Genomic DNA, 17,116 nt, shown 5'->3' with positions numbered 1-17,116 from the left:
TATTGGGACCTTGACACCCCCTAGAGGAGGTGCATAACTTCCTACAATTATTAGTCATAGTGGAAAAAAATACTAACAAACAAAAGGAAAGCTAACTCTAGAAAATAATAAACAAGAAAGCAAACCAATACATGCTCATTTAACGTGGTTCAGAGATTATGACTCCTACTCCATAGCGTGTCTATAAGGTGGACAAAATCTTAATCCATTGGTGGATCAATCCCCGGTAAACTCTAGCTAGCTCGCATAGCTCCTTGTGGGTGGAGAAACATCACCACAACTCACACAAGACCACACTAGATCACTTGAGCACTTGGAGACTCTAATTATGGTTAACCACCACTAATTTCATTAACAATGTCCAAGCACCCCGAGCTCTATTAAATAAAGCTCGGAAGGAAAACACAGTTTTTTTCTCGCCACTAGTCGACTGGTACAACCACCAGTCAACTAGTCCTAAGTGAAATTTGAACGTTAAAAGCCAACGATCGGCTACCAGTCGACTGATGAAAATACCCACTACACCAAAACTACACAAAGACAACGATGAAAAACCATTATGAAAGGGGGAAAAAATCATTGTTGTTATCTGCGTTGAGAAAGATAGGAGTGATCAAAGACAATGGTTAAAAACCATTGTCTATTTACTTGAAACACAATGGTTTTTCACCGTTGTGTTTCAATTTGAACCGTTGTGTATTTGATAAATATTAGAATAGTTTTTTTCAAAAATGTCAACGCTTTATAAATGTTGTGTTTAAAGTAAAAAAAAAATAACGGTTTTTCACCGTTGTATTTTAAGTTGAACCGTTGTGTATGTGATAAAGATTACAATGGTTTTTTTAAAAACGACAATGGTTTATAACCGTTATGTTTAAAGTAAAAAAATAACAGTTTTCCCCGTTGTCTTTGAGCGATCCTATCTTTCTCAACATAGATAACGACAATGGTTTTTTTGGCTCTTTCACAATGATCTTTTATCATTTTTATTTAAAAAATTCACACATAAAAATCTAGTTTTTTTTTTTTTACAATAATCCATTTTCTATAAACATAAATATCCCAATTTAAATGATCACTTCTTATATATACAAACTTATAGTAAAAACATATATACAAACTTGTAGCAAACCATATATATTAACTCTTGACCACATACACAAAGAGTACATTACTGCAAATTAAAGTAAACAACCACCAAAAATAAATTCATACAACGATATCTTGTTGCCAAAATCCTTCTGACAAAGAATATTTCAGTTTTTTTTATATCAAAAAGCACATCGTGGCCTCTCTTTTGCAATGTTTATAGAGCCAGGATTTTTGATTCTTCTCTTCTTCTACAATCAACTCATTTCACTAAATTCAGGACAGAAGTGTCATCTTAGAACTCTACATGCATAGGACAGATCAGGATAAATAAAATTTGATTAAAAATAAAATTACCTTTGCATGATGAGGATGCTACAAAATTCCAGCAAATCATGGTAAACAAGCACCTGCACAAGTCCAACACGAGCTAAGAGACAATGTTGTCTATAAAAGGCAATATTGTCTATAAATGCTTACTGAAGGATAACAAGTCCAACATGAGCTAAAAGGCATTTCTCAAGCTCTTCAATGAAAAATTCTAGTACAAACTTCCATCTTAAAATCACTGTCAGTTCAACAAGTCTAAGAAATCTAGCAACTAAAGTCAGTGTTATTTCCAAAAGCCTAAAAAACCTAGTGTATGGTGCATCGTACCAATTGAATAAATGGAATAAGTTGTCAACACTTTCATTCCCTTTCCATAGCTTGTGCTTTTGAGATATTTTGAATAGGTATAAGTGGTCACCGAATCAAACTAACGAAGTTTGACTGAGATGTTATAACAAAACCTAATTAAACTAAACAAGCTTGACTTATATACTACAATCTTATATTACAAGAAAACTAAGTGTTTGATGTTTGCAATCGGAAACATTTGATGTGAAACTCACATAACCAAGTAAAATCATCCGAGTAATAACAAAGATCTCAAAAGACATACTCATTGATGAAAAAAAAAGTTAATACATCAACCATCTGAATGGTGATCCAAGAAAATCCAATGTCAATCTACTGCAGCTTGTATTCAGAAAGTAGGAGGATGTACCTTGAAAAAAGTTTTTGATACTGGGCCATCATGATTGGAAGCTGTTAGTTCCATTTCAACCTTTTCTAACTCATTAACCATCTGTCACTGTTCTTCAACCACTGATTTCAATGGTATCTGCAAACACAAGTAGCCCATCAACATCATGGGAACTACTAGCTTCGAGAGTACAAAATACTTGTATTCATGATTTCAAAACCTTTGACGCAACTTCCAAACTGAAAAGATGCTCATGGAAATCCAGAAGTTGTGCAGACTTCTCAGCAAGGACTTGAACTCAATAATGATGGATAGAATGTAACTATAAAATTCCAATGAGAAATCTAGTAATTACAAATTTTGGATAGTATATTGATTCCTCATCCTTATTAACAAAACAAAAGAACACACCTTACATAGGTAATGCATAGAGGTAATCCTATTATTGGTTGCATGTGTATCTGTAAGCTTTAGAAGGCTATCCAAATGAAAACCAATTGCACATCCTACACAATATTAGTAACAATAAGAAGCCATGAGAAAAATTAACAATAAAATTCATATAAAAATACAAGAAATTACCTCTAGCAGTTCCCTAGTTTAGAGTGTTTCCAAGAGATAAAATTTTCTTCATGATTTCCTTTAGCTTATCCAAGTTGCGAACATGAAAAGTCATTAGGAAGTTATCCATCAGGTATACTAGAAAATGTAAGGATTTTTAGAATAGTTACCTCATCACAAGCATAATTTATAGTGTGCAAATATCTTAGATTTGTTTGAAGTTGCACATTCATGGCTGCAGGTATTAAAATATCTCTTACCTGGATTTTGTTTGTTATCCTTTGCCTTATGCAGCAATGCACTATGTGCACACTTAGCAACCATTCTGTATCCTACAAAATCACAAGGGCAATATATAGATAGTACAACTAAAACCCTGTCATTCAATTAATCAATTTATATTCAATGATGCATGTAATGAGATGTGTAATTATAGTGACCAGAAAACTTTCTAGCTTGTTGAAGTCTTAACATTTTACAAAATTGGACATCTAATTCAAGTACATTATGTAAAAGATGAGAATAAAGAATTAATTATATAATAATAAATGCACTTATACCCCTATACTTGCAAATATAATAACTATGAACTAAGTACCCAAAGAGCTGACGTGTTTAAAAGATCTCAAAGTGGTGAATTGCCTTTCTTACAGGATTATAGTTTTCAAGCATCAAAAGAAAAGAGAAATATGAGGTGACCCTCTCAATATTTAACTCATTTTGATTTCTAGAGAACTTACTGAATATGAAGTAGAAATCATCAACAATCATATATTTAGCCAAGTTTTTAATATACATGACACTTAGGGTCTCCCGGAGAATAATTCTTCAAACTTGAAGTTTTTTTCCATCAAACCAAGTATGTATGAATAGTAGTCTGAACATAATGACAAGATACACTGATCCAAACTACTATTAAATAATGTGCAAAAGTGAATTTTAGTTTTAAAGATATGGAATAAAGAAAATGCGAAAGAACTAGTAATCTAAAAAAAATGCATTCATATATTAATCATAAAGATTAAAAATACTATTTTTAAGAGGCATAGTAAGCATAAAGAATAAAGGATGAGAAATCATATAAAGATAATAAGTACAAAATAAGTTCTTTGTATCCAAGGGTAATATGCAATAAACTATGGACAAGGATGAAGTAAACAGATAAATGCAATATCATAAAGATTCAAAATAGACTTACATGTATTCATTTTTCTTTTTCTTTTAAAAAATTAGTAAATTTGATACAAGAAGTCTGGTATACAAAAATAAAGAAGAATGATACCTTGAACATGAGAAGAGATAGTATTTCCTCTAGAGGCAGCATGGCACTTTCAATTTCTTGTTATGTCACGATAAGCAATAAATGAATGCTCAAAATGTTCATTATCTAAAGCAAAAAAGAAACATGAAATTATCACTATTTCATTTTTGAACTCAGTGATGCCTTGTGTGGATATATTGGATAGTCTTTTCACAGCTATCTCTTGTCCATCAACCAACTATATATATATATGGCACAGCGGATTAGTAAGAGGGGAGGGGTGAATTGCCTGAAATATAGTTGGCACAGCGGGTTGGTAAGAGGGGAGGGGTGAATTGCTTGAAATAGAAAAAATACCCTCCTCGTTCTTTCAACTCTAAAAATACAACAATAATAAAATAACATCACTAAAGAAGACTCAACAGTTGATTTGGTTACAACCTGCGTGGTTGTTAATCCAAGGCGGTTCAACAGCTCACTAAGAATCTCCTTCTTTGAAGGTGGAGAAGCCTTTTACACACTTAAAGCTCTAAGAGTTGCTAGGATGTTAGTACAAGAGTTGATATTCATTTCCTAGCTCCATGGGCCCTTTTATAGCTCCAGAAAATTCTATCTAGAGAGTTGAGGGCACCTCCAAGAGGCTTGGAGGGCGCATCTAGCGCGGCGGTGGATAAAACTTTATCCACCGCTGAAACGATCATCTTTGAATGGCCAAGGGCGCCCTCAATGCCATTGAGGGCACCTCGAATAGTTATGGAGGGTGCCCTCAATGCATGGAGGGTACCCTCAATGCATGGAGGGCGCCCTCCCGCCTGAAGAAGACGGAGGCGCCTGGGTCGCCTTAGAGGTGCCTTCAGCTTGCATTTCCAGCTCCTTTTTTTCTTCCGAAGCTCTGATCGCTTGGGTGATTGCGGCTAACCAAAATAGGGCTCACCGGAACCCAATTTTTGGCCTTCTCCTTGAGTAGGTTTCCGCTCCGGCTTATCATCGCTCGAACGTCGCGTACGTTCTTCTCGTCTACCGGTGTACTCTTCCGTAGCTCTTTCATCCCTCGGACACACCGAGCCCGTTGGCTCCCTTCCCATGTCATCCTTCTCACCAACTGCGTCTTTCGCTCAACATCCTATGTTCTTAAGCTCCTGTACACTTAGACACAGGGATTAAATCAAAACAGAACCCAACCTAACTTGGTTGATCACATCAAAACAAGCATGAGGTCCAACAATCTCCCCCTTTTTGATGTGCATCAACCGAAGTTCAAGTTAGGAAAAAACAAACAAGTAATTTAAAGAAATTACAGAACTAACATCATTTTAAGCATAAAGTATTGCAAACAAAAATTGAAATACTAAAATGAATTAATCTATTAAAATTCATAAAAAAATAAAATAAAATAAAATAAAATATTCTAACTCCCCTAAACTTGTACCTATCTCTCCCCCTTTAGTCACATAAAAAAAACTTTCCAAGTTGCAAAATTTCAAATTTTCCAAGTTAAACAAAATTTGAAACACTTTCCAATTTAGAAATTTTCAAAAAAAAAACTTGAAATGCTTAAATAGTTGACAAGAATTTAAAAGCATTATCTTAATTGCTTGTCAGTTTGTTAATTAAACATTTAATTTGATAATCGGTTTCTAGGCTATGGTGAGGCACTAGACCTTCTTGGTTATTGGATCATCAACCACTTCTAGACAAAGCCTTTTAAGGAATTAAAACATTTAATTTCTTCTGAAAGCCTTGATTAATAGAAGGTTTTAATCTAGATAGAATTTTGGAACCCAATAGAGGTTCCTTCCTACTGGGTTAGTTAGATATCTAGGGGGTACATATCCTTTAGGTATTCTTCTAAGTTGTCCTTGATGTTTTTTAATGTACCAGTTTAATTTTCCATAAATCTTAAAGTTAGACTTTTGAAAAATGTTTGGTTTTTGACAACATGTATCTAATTTCAAATTTTCAATTTGCAATTTTAATTTTTCATTCTCTAATTTCAGGTTATCTAATATTCTCTTTAACTCAGTAATCTATTTTTCTGATTTCACTAAGTCTCTTGTAAGAACTTTGCTAAAATGAAAAGATTCTTTGGCGGTTAGAGCACATACCTCATTTACCTCAATTTCTGATGCTCCCCCTTCATCGCAGCTTTCTTCTTCTGATCCTCTCCCTTTATCTATACTCATCTCTTAGCTAGTCTCGTCTTCTCCTTGATGGTTAGCCATTAACACTAGTCTCAAGAAGGCTGCTACCTCGGAATCAGAGGATGAAGAATCGTCCCAAGTGGCCTTCATGGTCTTGTATTTGGAGGAAGTTGGTTTTTTGTGCTTGTCCTTTTCCTTCAATTTTAGGCAGTTATCCTTGATGTGCCCTTCTTCGTTGCAGTTGTAGCATCGAACAACTCTTTTGTTTTGATGATACCTTCTTGACTGTGATTTAAACTTATTAGACTTAAGAAATTTATTGAACCTTTTTACCAATAGAGTCGTTTCGTCTTCATCGATGGATGTCTTGGACTCTTGATCTTCCGTCCTTGCCTTTAGGGCTACGTTGAGGTTTGTCTTTTCTATGTTTTTTGAATCTGTAATTCAAGATTCGTGAAGTTTGAAAGTAGAAAATAGATTTTCTAGCGTACTTACCTCAAAGTCCTTAGAGATGTAGTATGCATCTACTAAGGACGCCCATTCTGAAGTTCTTAGGAAGACATTGAGCGCATACCGGATTGAATCTCGACTTTTTACCGATTCTCTGAGATGGTTTAGCTGAGTTATCAGCTCCTTGATTCGTGCTTGGAGTTGCGCTACCTTTTCTCCATTATTCATCCAGAGATTTGTTAGCTAAGTTTGGAGGATGTCCCGCCAAGCTAACTTCGCTTCTGAAGTACCTTCATGGAGCTCCAGGAACTTCTCCCAAAGATCTTTGGCGGAGAGGTAGCTATTGATTCGGTTGACCTCCTGGAGTGGAAGGACGCTGAGCAGATGGAATCGTGCTTTCCCGTTCGCCACGAAATCGGCTTGCTCTTTCTTCGTCCACTGATATTCTTCTTTCTCGGCTCTTTCTGATCCGTAGGTGCTACAAACCATATTTCATTGTTAATAGAATATCGAAATCCATTTAAAAAATACCTCCATTCGACGTTTCTATGTAGCGAAGTCTTCGTCGAATTTTGGGGATGAATACTTGCACCGGCCATCGTCTTGATCTTTGTTGCTTCAGACAGCAGTTAGTCCTTCTGAGGCTGTTGGGCTCTGATACCACTTGTTGGTGCAGCAAGCCGGCAAGAGGGGAGGGGTGAATTGCCTGAAATAGAAAAAATATCCTCCTCGTTCTTTTAACTCTAAAAATGCAACAACAATAAAATAACAACACTAAAGAAGACTCAACAGTTGACTTAGTTATAACCTGGGTAGTCGTTAATCTAAAACTCTCCTTCTTTGAAGGTGGAGAAGCCTTTTACACACTGAAAGCTCTAAGAGTTTCTAGGAAGTTAGTACAAGAGTTGATATTCATTTCCTAGCTCCAGGGGCCCTTTTATAGCTCCTGAAATTTCTATCTACAGCGTTGAAGGTGCCTCCAGCGCGGTGGTGGATAAAACTTTATCCACCGCTGATATGGTCATCTTTGATTGGTCGAGGATGCCCTCAATGCCATTGAGGGCGCCCTCCCGCCTGAAGAAGGCGTATGCGCCTGGGTCGCCTCGGAGGCACCTTCAGCTTGCTTTTCCAGCTCCTTTTCTTCTTTCGAAGCTCCGATCGCTTGTGTGATTGTGGCCAACCGAAATAGGGCTCACCCGAACCTAATTTCTGGCCTTCTCCTCGAGCAGGCTTCCACTCTGGCTTCTCGTCCCTCGAACGTCCTGTACGTTCTTCTCTTCCACCAATGTACTCTTTTACAACTCTTTCGTCTCTCGGGCGCACTGAGACCGTCGGCTCCCTTCCTGTGTCGTCCTTCTCGTACGCACTGAGCTCTTTCTATATAAAGACGAGTGGGTTGTTTAATATATATATATATATATATATAACTGTGTGATTGTGTTTATTTTGTTCTAGCCTTGTGGCTGATGGTTATATTGTGTGAATATTATTGTATATATGCTTCATATTGTCACCGGTACAGGGGAGATGCTATCAAAATTTTATCGGTAGGGACTCCTCTGGGGCGTGACAAATTAGCCACTAGCGCTATTCACCCCCCAGAAGGGTGCTGGAATTCCGTTCTGTTTAAATTTCCTGTACAAAAATTATACAAGTACAGAAATATTCCTAGCAACTCGCACGTTCGATCAGACATGTGTTTGATCAATCAAGCAAGTTCTTGAATGATCAAAGCACACCTTGATCGAAGTATAAGATCGCTGGCCTCTTGTATTGGTATTCAAAATCGATATCCAAAATCGACACTAAGAAAAAAAAACCAATTACGCAGCGGAATTAAAGAACTAGTTGTACCTTTCTTCGTAGCTAAAGACCTCTTGATCTTCCGTCGTATTCCTCTCCTCTTCTTAGACGTCGTGTGGGCGACGATCTACCAAGACAACACCACCCTTCTTTTCTTCTCTTCCAAAATGCTGGCCACAAAAGGAGTCTCTAGGATGGGGCACCTTCTAATCTTCTTCCTTCTCTTCCTCTTCTTCTTCTTCCTCTTCTTATTCTCTTCCTCCTCTTCTTCAAGCCACTGGCCACCAATGGATGGGAAGAGGCACCAGTCACCAAGGGAGAAGGGGAACCACCGGCCCTAGCCAAATTGGAGGAGGAAACCGCCGACCCTTTGCAAGGGAGAGGTTGGCGCCGACCCTTGGTGGGGAAGAAGGTGGCGCCGACCACAAGGGGAGAAGAGAATTGGTTGTGCCGCCGGCCCTAGCAAGTGAAGAGGGGGCGACAACCACAAGGAGAGAAGGGAGTTGTGGGGAATTAGAAAGTTAGGTTTTAGGGGCCACATCCTACTCCTTTTTATAGACTTGCCATCGATTACAAGGAAAGAAAAAATAATAAAATTTTGTTTAGAAAAAATCTAAACAAACTATGTTAAACCAAACCAAGTTAAGTTAGACCAAAACAAGTTAAGTTAAATCAAACCAAGTTAAACCAAACCTGGTTTTGGCTGGGTAGATGCAAGGCTTTATACATAGAGGCTACAATAGGGACCTAGAGGAGGAATTGGTTTAGGTCTCCCGATGGGCTTGGGTTTCCCGTGTTCGCCCCGAACACTCAACTCAAGTCCATCAATAATAACTCATACCACTAAAGGGTTATTATTGAACTATCACATCAATCCCATATTACAATATGGGGTTCTTCTAATTATGAGTGTGTTAATCTCCCCGTATTTAAGATATCGTATGCCCATTAATTAAATGAGTTACTGACAACTCAATTAATTAACATCTGATTCCAAGAGCAGTACCACTTAACTTTATTATCATGTCAGACTAAGTCCACCAGTAGGGTTTACATAATAATTCTTATGAGCTCCTCAAGGGGACATCATCAACCTAAATAATTAGGACACAGTTTCCTTCTATAATCAACAACACATCATATAAACAGTACTATTTCCCAACTCATCGGGCCTATTAATTTAACGAATAAATCTCACCCATTGATAATTTAAAGAAAAAAATACTAAGTATACGTGCTTGTTATTATATAGGGATTAAGAGGATGCACATCCATAATAAAAGAGGTTCTATTCTTTTATGTAGTCAGTATAAATCGAACAACCTCAAACGGTCCTACTCAATATACACATAGTGTACTAGTGCAATTTTATAGTCAAGACAAACTAATACCAAATTACACTACAATCGTTCTAATGGTTTGTCCCAATACATCTTGGTTGTGAGCCACTATTTATAATTTATAAGAAATTGATAACATGATCTTCTGTGTGGCACCACACACCATGGTATCTATAATATAAATTAAATGGACAACTACATTGATATATATATAAATATAAAATGTAAACATTTGACCAGAGTGATTCTCATTTCAAAATATTTCAAAACAGATGTTCATACAAAAGCTAGGCTTATAGTATACATCCCAACACCCCCCGCCTCTAGCGCTTTTCGATCCTACAATTGGTATCAGAGCGGGGATGCTCTCAATCAGTACAACTACCATTCGAGCATTCTTATTCGTCGCTTTTTTCCTCCAAAATTGTTTTTGAAAAATTCATTTTCATATTTTCAACATTGATCGATATTAGTGAGATATCATATTTTTAAAAACTTATAATAATATTTTTATTAATATTTTATTATTATTATTTTTTAAAATTAGTAAATTACTATTTTTATTTTTCTCCCACACTACTAATCAAGACCAAGTCTTGGAACATTTATTATTGTATTATTTATATGCAAGATTTTTAATCAATGGCCTACCAAGAAGGTTACAGCATAGCACGTCCACTCCTCTTCTCTGACGAGGATTTTGGCTACTGGAAGGGCCGAATGGAGTACCACCTCAAGACGCAAGTCGAGATGTGGATAATCATCCAAACGGACCTTGAACTCCCACTAGACGGCGCTGGGAAATTAGTATCATGCGAGAACTGAGACACAACCTTAATGAAGAAAGTAGAAGCCAACACTAAGGCGACCTGCACTCTCCAATGTGGCTTAATAAAAGAGGAGCTAAACTGGGTCGACCCCTTCAAAAGTGCAAAAGAACTATGGGAGAAGCTGATCGAGCTGCACGAAGGCACTTCCGATGCTAAGGTAAGTAAACGTGATTTAATATTAAATAAATTGTATAATATAAAAATGCAGGATGGTGAGTCAGCGAGCCAACTTCAAGCTCGCATACAAGATATACTGAACGGACTTCACGCGATCAGGCAAAAAGTGGAGAACCGCGTATGCACTTAATGCTTTTCCGAGGAATACCTTATGAGCATCAATGGTAGATGCTTACAAAGTATCCAAGGACCTTTCTTTAATTAGACTAGATGAGTTATTTTCAGAATTTGAATTGCATGAACAAACTAATACATGCCCAACCGAGAAAGGAATTGCTTTGATTGTAGGTGCAAGCAGAACAAGAGAACCAAAAATCAAGTGCTGAATTGAACCCGTATCCAAAGACGAATCAGATCTCGAAGATGAATTTACCACCAAACTAGTCAAACTAGTTCGGAAAGAACAAAAAGAAGAAGAAGGTGACTCAATTGAACACGAAGGTCAAATCTGGAGTTACCTGCTACGGCTGCAACCAAAAAGGACACTACAAGCCGGACTGTTCGAACTAGAAGAATCGAAGAAGGAAGTCCTTAAAAGCAATGTGGCTTGAGTCCTCTGATGATTCTGATGAAGAAGAACACAAGAAAGCAAGCTACCTTGCTCTACCGATACAATCGTACGTTGCCGAAACCGAGTTCGAGTATGATATCGAGAGCGAATCAGAAACTGAGTCTGAGAGAAGCCACAGATCCGTATCATTTCCAAAGCCCTAATCACATTGTAAGCTCTCTAATTTCTAGTACTAACGTAGATGATTTACAAAATTAAGTTTCATATGTATTAAAGAAATTGGCCAAATCCAACGTCCGGGTCAAGTCACTCCAAAAGGAGGTAACAATCCTTAAGGAGGAGACTAAACTAAGTCCTTTGACTGAGTTAGTTCAAAATGGAAGTTCAACTCAGGTCCAACAACTTGAGGAAGAAAATTTAAATTTAAAAACTCAAGTTAAAGAACTTAAGGACACGTTGGTGTTGGGATGTATACTATAAGCCTAGCTTTTATATGAACATCTGTCTTGAAATATTTTAAAATGAGAATCACTTTGGTCGAATGTTTGCATTTTATATTTATATATATGTCAAACAGTTGCCCATTTAATTTATATTATAGATAACATGGTGTGTGGTGTCACACAGAAGATCATGTTATCGGTTCCTTATAAATTATAAATAGTAGCTTACAACCAAGATGGATTGGGACAAACCATTGGAATGGTTATAGTGTAATTTGGTATTAGTCTGTCTAGGCTATAAAATTACACTAGTACACTATGTGTGTATTGAGCAGGACCATCTGAGGTTGTTCGATTTATATTAACTACATAAAAAAATAGAACCTCTATTATTATGGATATACGTCCTCTTAATCCCTATATAATAACAGACACGTATACTTAGTATTTATTTCTTTAACTTATCAATGGGTGAGATTTATTCGTTAAATCAATAGGTCTGATGAGTCGGGAGATAGTATTATTTATATGGTGTGTTGTTGATTATAGAAGGAAACTGTGCCCTAATTATTTAGGCTGATGATGTCCCCTTGAGGAGCTCATAAGGATTATCATGTAAACTCTACAGGTGGACTTAGTCCAACATGATAATAAAGTTGAGTGGTACTACTCTTGAAATCAGATGTTAATTAATTAGGTTGTTAGTAACTCAATTAATTAACGGACATATGATATCTTAAACACAGGGAGATTAACACACTCATTATAAGAAGGAGCCCATATTGTAATATGGAATTGGTGCGGTAGTTCAATAATAACCCTTTAGTGGTATGAGTTATTATTGATGGATTTGGGTTGGGTGTTCGAGCAGAACACAAGAAGCCCAAGCCCATCAGGAGGTCTAAACCAATTCCCCCTCTAGGTCCCTGTTGGAGCCTCTATATAAAGCCTCACATCCACCCTTCCACAGCTTGGTTTAACTTGGTTTGGTTTAACTTGGTTTGACTTAACTTGGTTATAGAAAGAGAGATTTTTTCTTAATAGAATTCTATTATTTTTTTTTCTTTGTAACTGATGACAAGCCTATAAAAAGGAGTAGGTGGTGGCTCATAAAACCTAATTTTCCTAATTACACAATTCTCTTCTCTCCCTTATCTAGGGTCGGTGCCCCTCCTTGGTGGCCGGCGCCCCACATCTCCACCTAGGGCCGACCACATCTCTTCCTTGTGGCCAGCACCCCTCCTCCTCCTCCACAACTAGGGCCAGCACCCCCCTCCTCTACCTTGGTGGGTGGCGGCTTGAAGAAGAGGAAGAAGTGGAGAAGAGGAAGAAGAGGAGAAGGAAGAAGAGAAGAAGGTGCCCCATCCTAAGAGCTCCTTTTGTAGCCGACGGTTTGGAAACCGAGAAGAGAAGGAGGGTGGTGTTATCTTGGTAGATCGTTGCCCACACGATGTCCAAGAAGAGGAGAGGAATACGGCAGAAGATCAAGAGGTCTTTAGCTACAAAGAAAAGGTACAACTAGTTCTTTGGTTCAGCTGCGTAATTAGTTAGTTTTCTTTGTATCATTTTTGGAATACCAATACAAGAGGCCAACAATCTTGTACTTCGATCAAGGTGTGCTTTGATCCGTCAAGAACTTACTAATTGATTGATCAAACATATGTCTGATTGAACATGCGGGTTGCTAGGAAAAGTTCTATACTTGTACAATTTTTGTATAGGGAAATTTAGACAGAATGGAATTCCAGCGCCCTTCAGTTGGAACGGTTCACCTTGGGTTCCAAGAATCTTGATCTAATTCTTGGAAAACAAAGAGTCGTTTACAACCAATTCGGGCTTGAATTTAAGGCTAAATATAAATTTAGATCTTATTTGCCTTTAATAGAATGCTCAAATAGAAACTTAATCCAAGTATGGGTCCCCAAGTCGAACTTGATTAATCAAGTTGGATTTGGTCAATATTGGATCTCCAAGGATCAGATTCATTACCTTGATAGACTTTATCGAGGTATAATCCAAGGGGAGCTAATAAAAAGACCCTTTTTATCATAAAATAGAATTGTCTGATGTTTGATTTACTACTTTTTATTATTCATGCTTAGATTAGGATAGATAAGAACCTAGGCTTGATTCACACTTGATTAGTTAGATCAAGGAGTTTTAGAAAGAAAATTAAATATCCAATTTCTTTGAAAGACTTTGTCTAGAAGTGGTGGATGATCCCATACCCAAGAAGACCTAGTGCCTCGCCACAGCTTAGAAGTCAATCATTAAATAAATATTTAATTGACTAACTATAAAACCTTAGTCTAACTCAATTGTAAATCAATCCTTAGATTAGAACTTAAATTGAAGATTAAATTAACTATCTCACACAACTATTAAGGTTCCCTAATTGAAAATCTAGAAAAGGGGAGATGGACCTAGGTTTAAAATAGTTAACCAAACTCAAATTAATTCAATTAAGTTAACTTAATTAATTTCAAAATCTTAATTATTTACAAAATCATAATTATTTATCATAATTAAATTCAAATCATCCTACTTAATTTCAAAATCATAATTATTTACAAAATCATAATTACTTTCAATCATAATTTCAAAATCATAATTAAATTTTAAATTATTAATTCTTAGATTTTCAAAATATTAATTATTTTTAAAAGATAATTAATTTTCAAATCATAATTAATATGTAAGTTTATACTTTCAAACTTAATTAATTTTTAATATATTTTCAAAATTTTAATTATTGTCAAATGTTTAAATATAATTAAACTTATATTTTAAAATTTGAAATTAAAAATCATTGAAAATTTAAACTTATATTTTAAATCTCAATTTCAATATTTTTAAATATTGCTAAAATTAAAATAAACATAACTCCATTTCACACAAACTTATATGTTTTACATGCTTGATAACATGGATTAATGAGTGAGATGGAAAATAAAAAAAAAACAAATAATAAATTTTATGTTTTTGATTTACATGCTTGAACTCTAGCACCCTAAAAATTTTTGGCATTAATTAAGAAGGAGTGCAAAGAAGTTTAAAACATTAATTTTTATTTTTATCTTGTTAAAGCATTGTTTTTCAAAGTTAAACTTTTCAAAAGTTCAAAATGTTGGTGCAGTGAGCACCAGATGATCGGACCTGAGTTTTGATTATGGCAAAGGGCTCAAAGTTAAGCTGTGGTGTTATCTAACAAGGATCATGGAGCTTGCAGGAAAGTCCTAAGTGATACTTAGGCAAAAGTCCTAGCTGCGGCTAGGCAGGTGAAAACCCTAGGGGGTGGTAACCCTAGGTCCTAGGGGGAGGTAACCCTAGGTGGAGGAAAACCCTAAGGGGCGGCAACCTTAGGTCCTAGGGGGAGGTAACCCTAGGTGGAGGAAAATCCTAAGGGGCGGCAACCTTAGGTCCTAGGGGGTGGTAACCCTAGGTGGAGGAAAACCCTAAGGGGCGGCAACCTTAGGTCCTAGGGGGAGGTAACCCTAGGTGGAGGAAAATCCTAAGGGGCGGCAACCTTAGGTCCTAGGGGGTGGTAACCCTAGGTGGAGGAAAATCCTAAGGGGGGGGTAGCCTTAGGCCCTAGGGGGTGGTAACCCTAGGTGGAGAAAAACCCTAGGGGGCGATAACCCTAGGTCCTAGGGGGTGGTAACCCTAGGCGAAAAGTCCAGTCGGTCTAGAGGACCGGACTGACATCAGGTAAATCTCCTGAGTAGAGTAGGTGAGGACGCGTTCCTCGCAGAGGGAACAGTAGGCGTCGGGTCGACCTAGGGTTTTCGTTTGGAAATTCGAAGTCAGACCCGGACAGTCCAGAGACTGTCATTATATTCTGTTATCATATTTACTGTTGTTTTGTGCTAACTTTGTTTTGCAGGGTATGTGTTTAGGACTAACACTTTTGCAGGACCAAAGGAACACAAGTTAACCTCGGATGAACAGTGTCCGAGGCGCCTCCATGGAGCTTGGAGGCGCCTCGAGTGCGAGCCAGGAAAAGCCAGCGCAGCAGACTGGAGGCGCCTTGAATGAAGCTCAAGGCGCCTTGGACTGGAGGATGAAGGCGCCTTGGAGAGGCTGAAGGCGCCTTGAACCTGATAAGGTTCGACCAGTTCAACCCCTATCTCAGCGTGTGACTCGGCCAGCATGGAGGCGCCTTGGATGGCTTTCAAGGTGCCTTGAACACCCTTTATAAGAGGGTTTCGACCAGCAGCTCAGTACAACGAATTCCAAGTGATCTCTTTGCAACTAGCTGCTAACCAGACGACCCGGAAGTGCTACGACTTGACACCGACAACCCGGAGCTCCAAATCTTCAGATAACTATACTATTGTCGGTATAACTGTCTTTTTTAATTGCACTTATTGTAATACTTGTAAAACCTTATCGAGCTTATAGTTGTTGCCCACGGAAAGCGATCAAGGATCGCGGGCCTTCGAGTAGGAGTCGATCTAGGATCCGAACGAAGTAAATCCTCGTGTTCTTTCTGTTTGTTTTTCTTTATTCCGCTGCATGTTTTAACTCCGATAGTTTTACGATTCCGAACCGAGTGAAAGCCACGAGCGCTATTCACCTCCCCCCCCCTCTAGTGCTTCTCGATCCAACACAAAATATTTCTAAAAGAGGAAGTTCATTTTTTTTAAAAGAAAAATAAATTATCTTTGAAAAGACAGAAGCTAAGTATTTTCTAAAGTATTTTTACAAGAAAATATTTTTAAAGCTAAAGCTTTTATCAAAATCTTTTTTAAGTTGAGTACTTTTAACTAAGTTTTTTTCAAAACCTTTATTTTTAAAGCTAAGTATTAAATTTATCAAAGTCTTTTTAAAGCTAAGTTTTTAATAAACTTCTTTTGAACCTGGGGAGGATTCAGCAAGTTTGGTCGACTAAACCTGGGGATCGATAGACCGATCTGGGTTGAGTCAAACCTGATTCTGAGATCAGAGGATCTGGATCAGGTTTGAAGAGGATATAAAAAGGGGTCTCGACCAACTACTTCAAATAATTGAATTCGCAATGATCTTTGAAGCTGCGTACTACACCAAGACGACTCAACAATGCTCAGCTGCTGTTTTGACAAATCGACGAACAAATTTCTAATTTCTTATTGCCGGTATACTTTGTTCTTTTGGTACTTGTAATTGCTTACTTGTAAAAGATTTCTGAACTATTAGTGATTGGTCATCGAAAGTCATCAACGATCGCGAGCCTTGGAGTATGAGTCGTCATAGGTTTTGAACTAAGTAAAAGAAACTTGTTGGCGATTGCGTTGGATTCTTTTCTTTCTTTCGCTGCGTTACTTTGAGTTTTCTAAAACGAACGAATTAGCTAGGCGTGCTATTCACCCCCCCTCTAGCACGTCATCAATCCTACATATACAACCGAACCAGACTTGGGTACAAGGCTAGACATTGATTCAAATCTTACTTGTCTTTAGTGAATCAATCAACTAAGAATCTAGTCCAAGCATGGACCCCCAAGT

Source organism: Zingiber officinale, chromosome 5B (assembly GCF_018446385.1).
Source record: "Zingiber officinale cultivar Zhangliang chromosome 5B, Zo_v1.1, whole genome shotgun sequence".
NCBI classification, from domain to species: Eukaryota; Viridiplantae; Streptophyta; class Magnoliopsida; order Zingiberales; family Zingiberaceae; genus Zingiber; species Zingiber officinale.
This window is presented reverse-complemented; position numbering follows the sequence as displayed.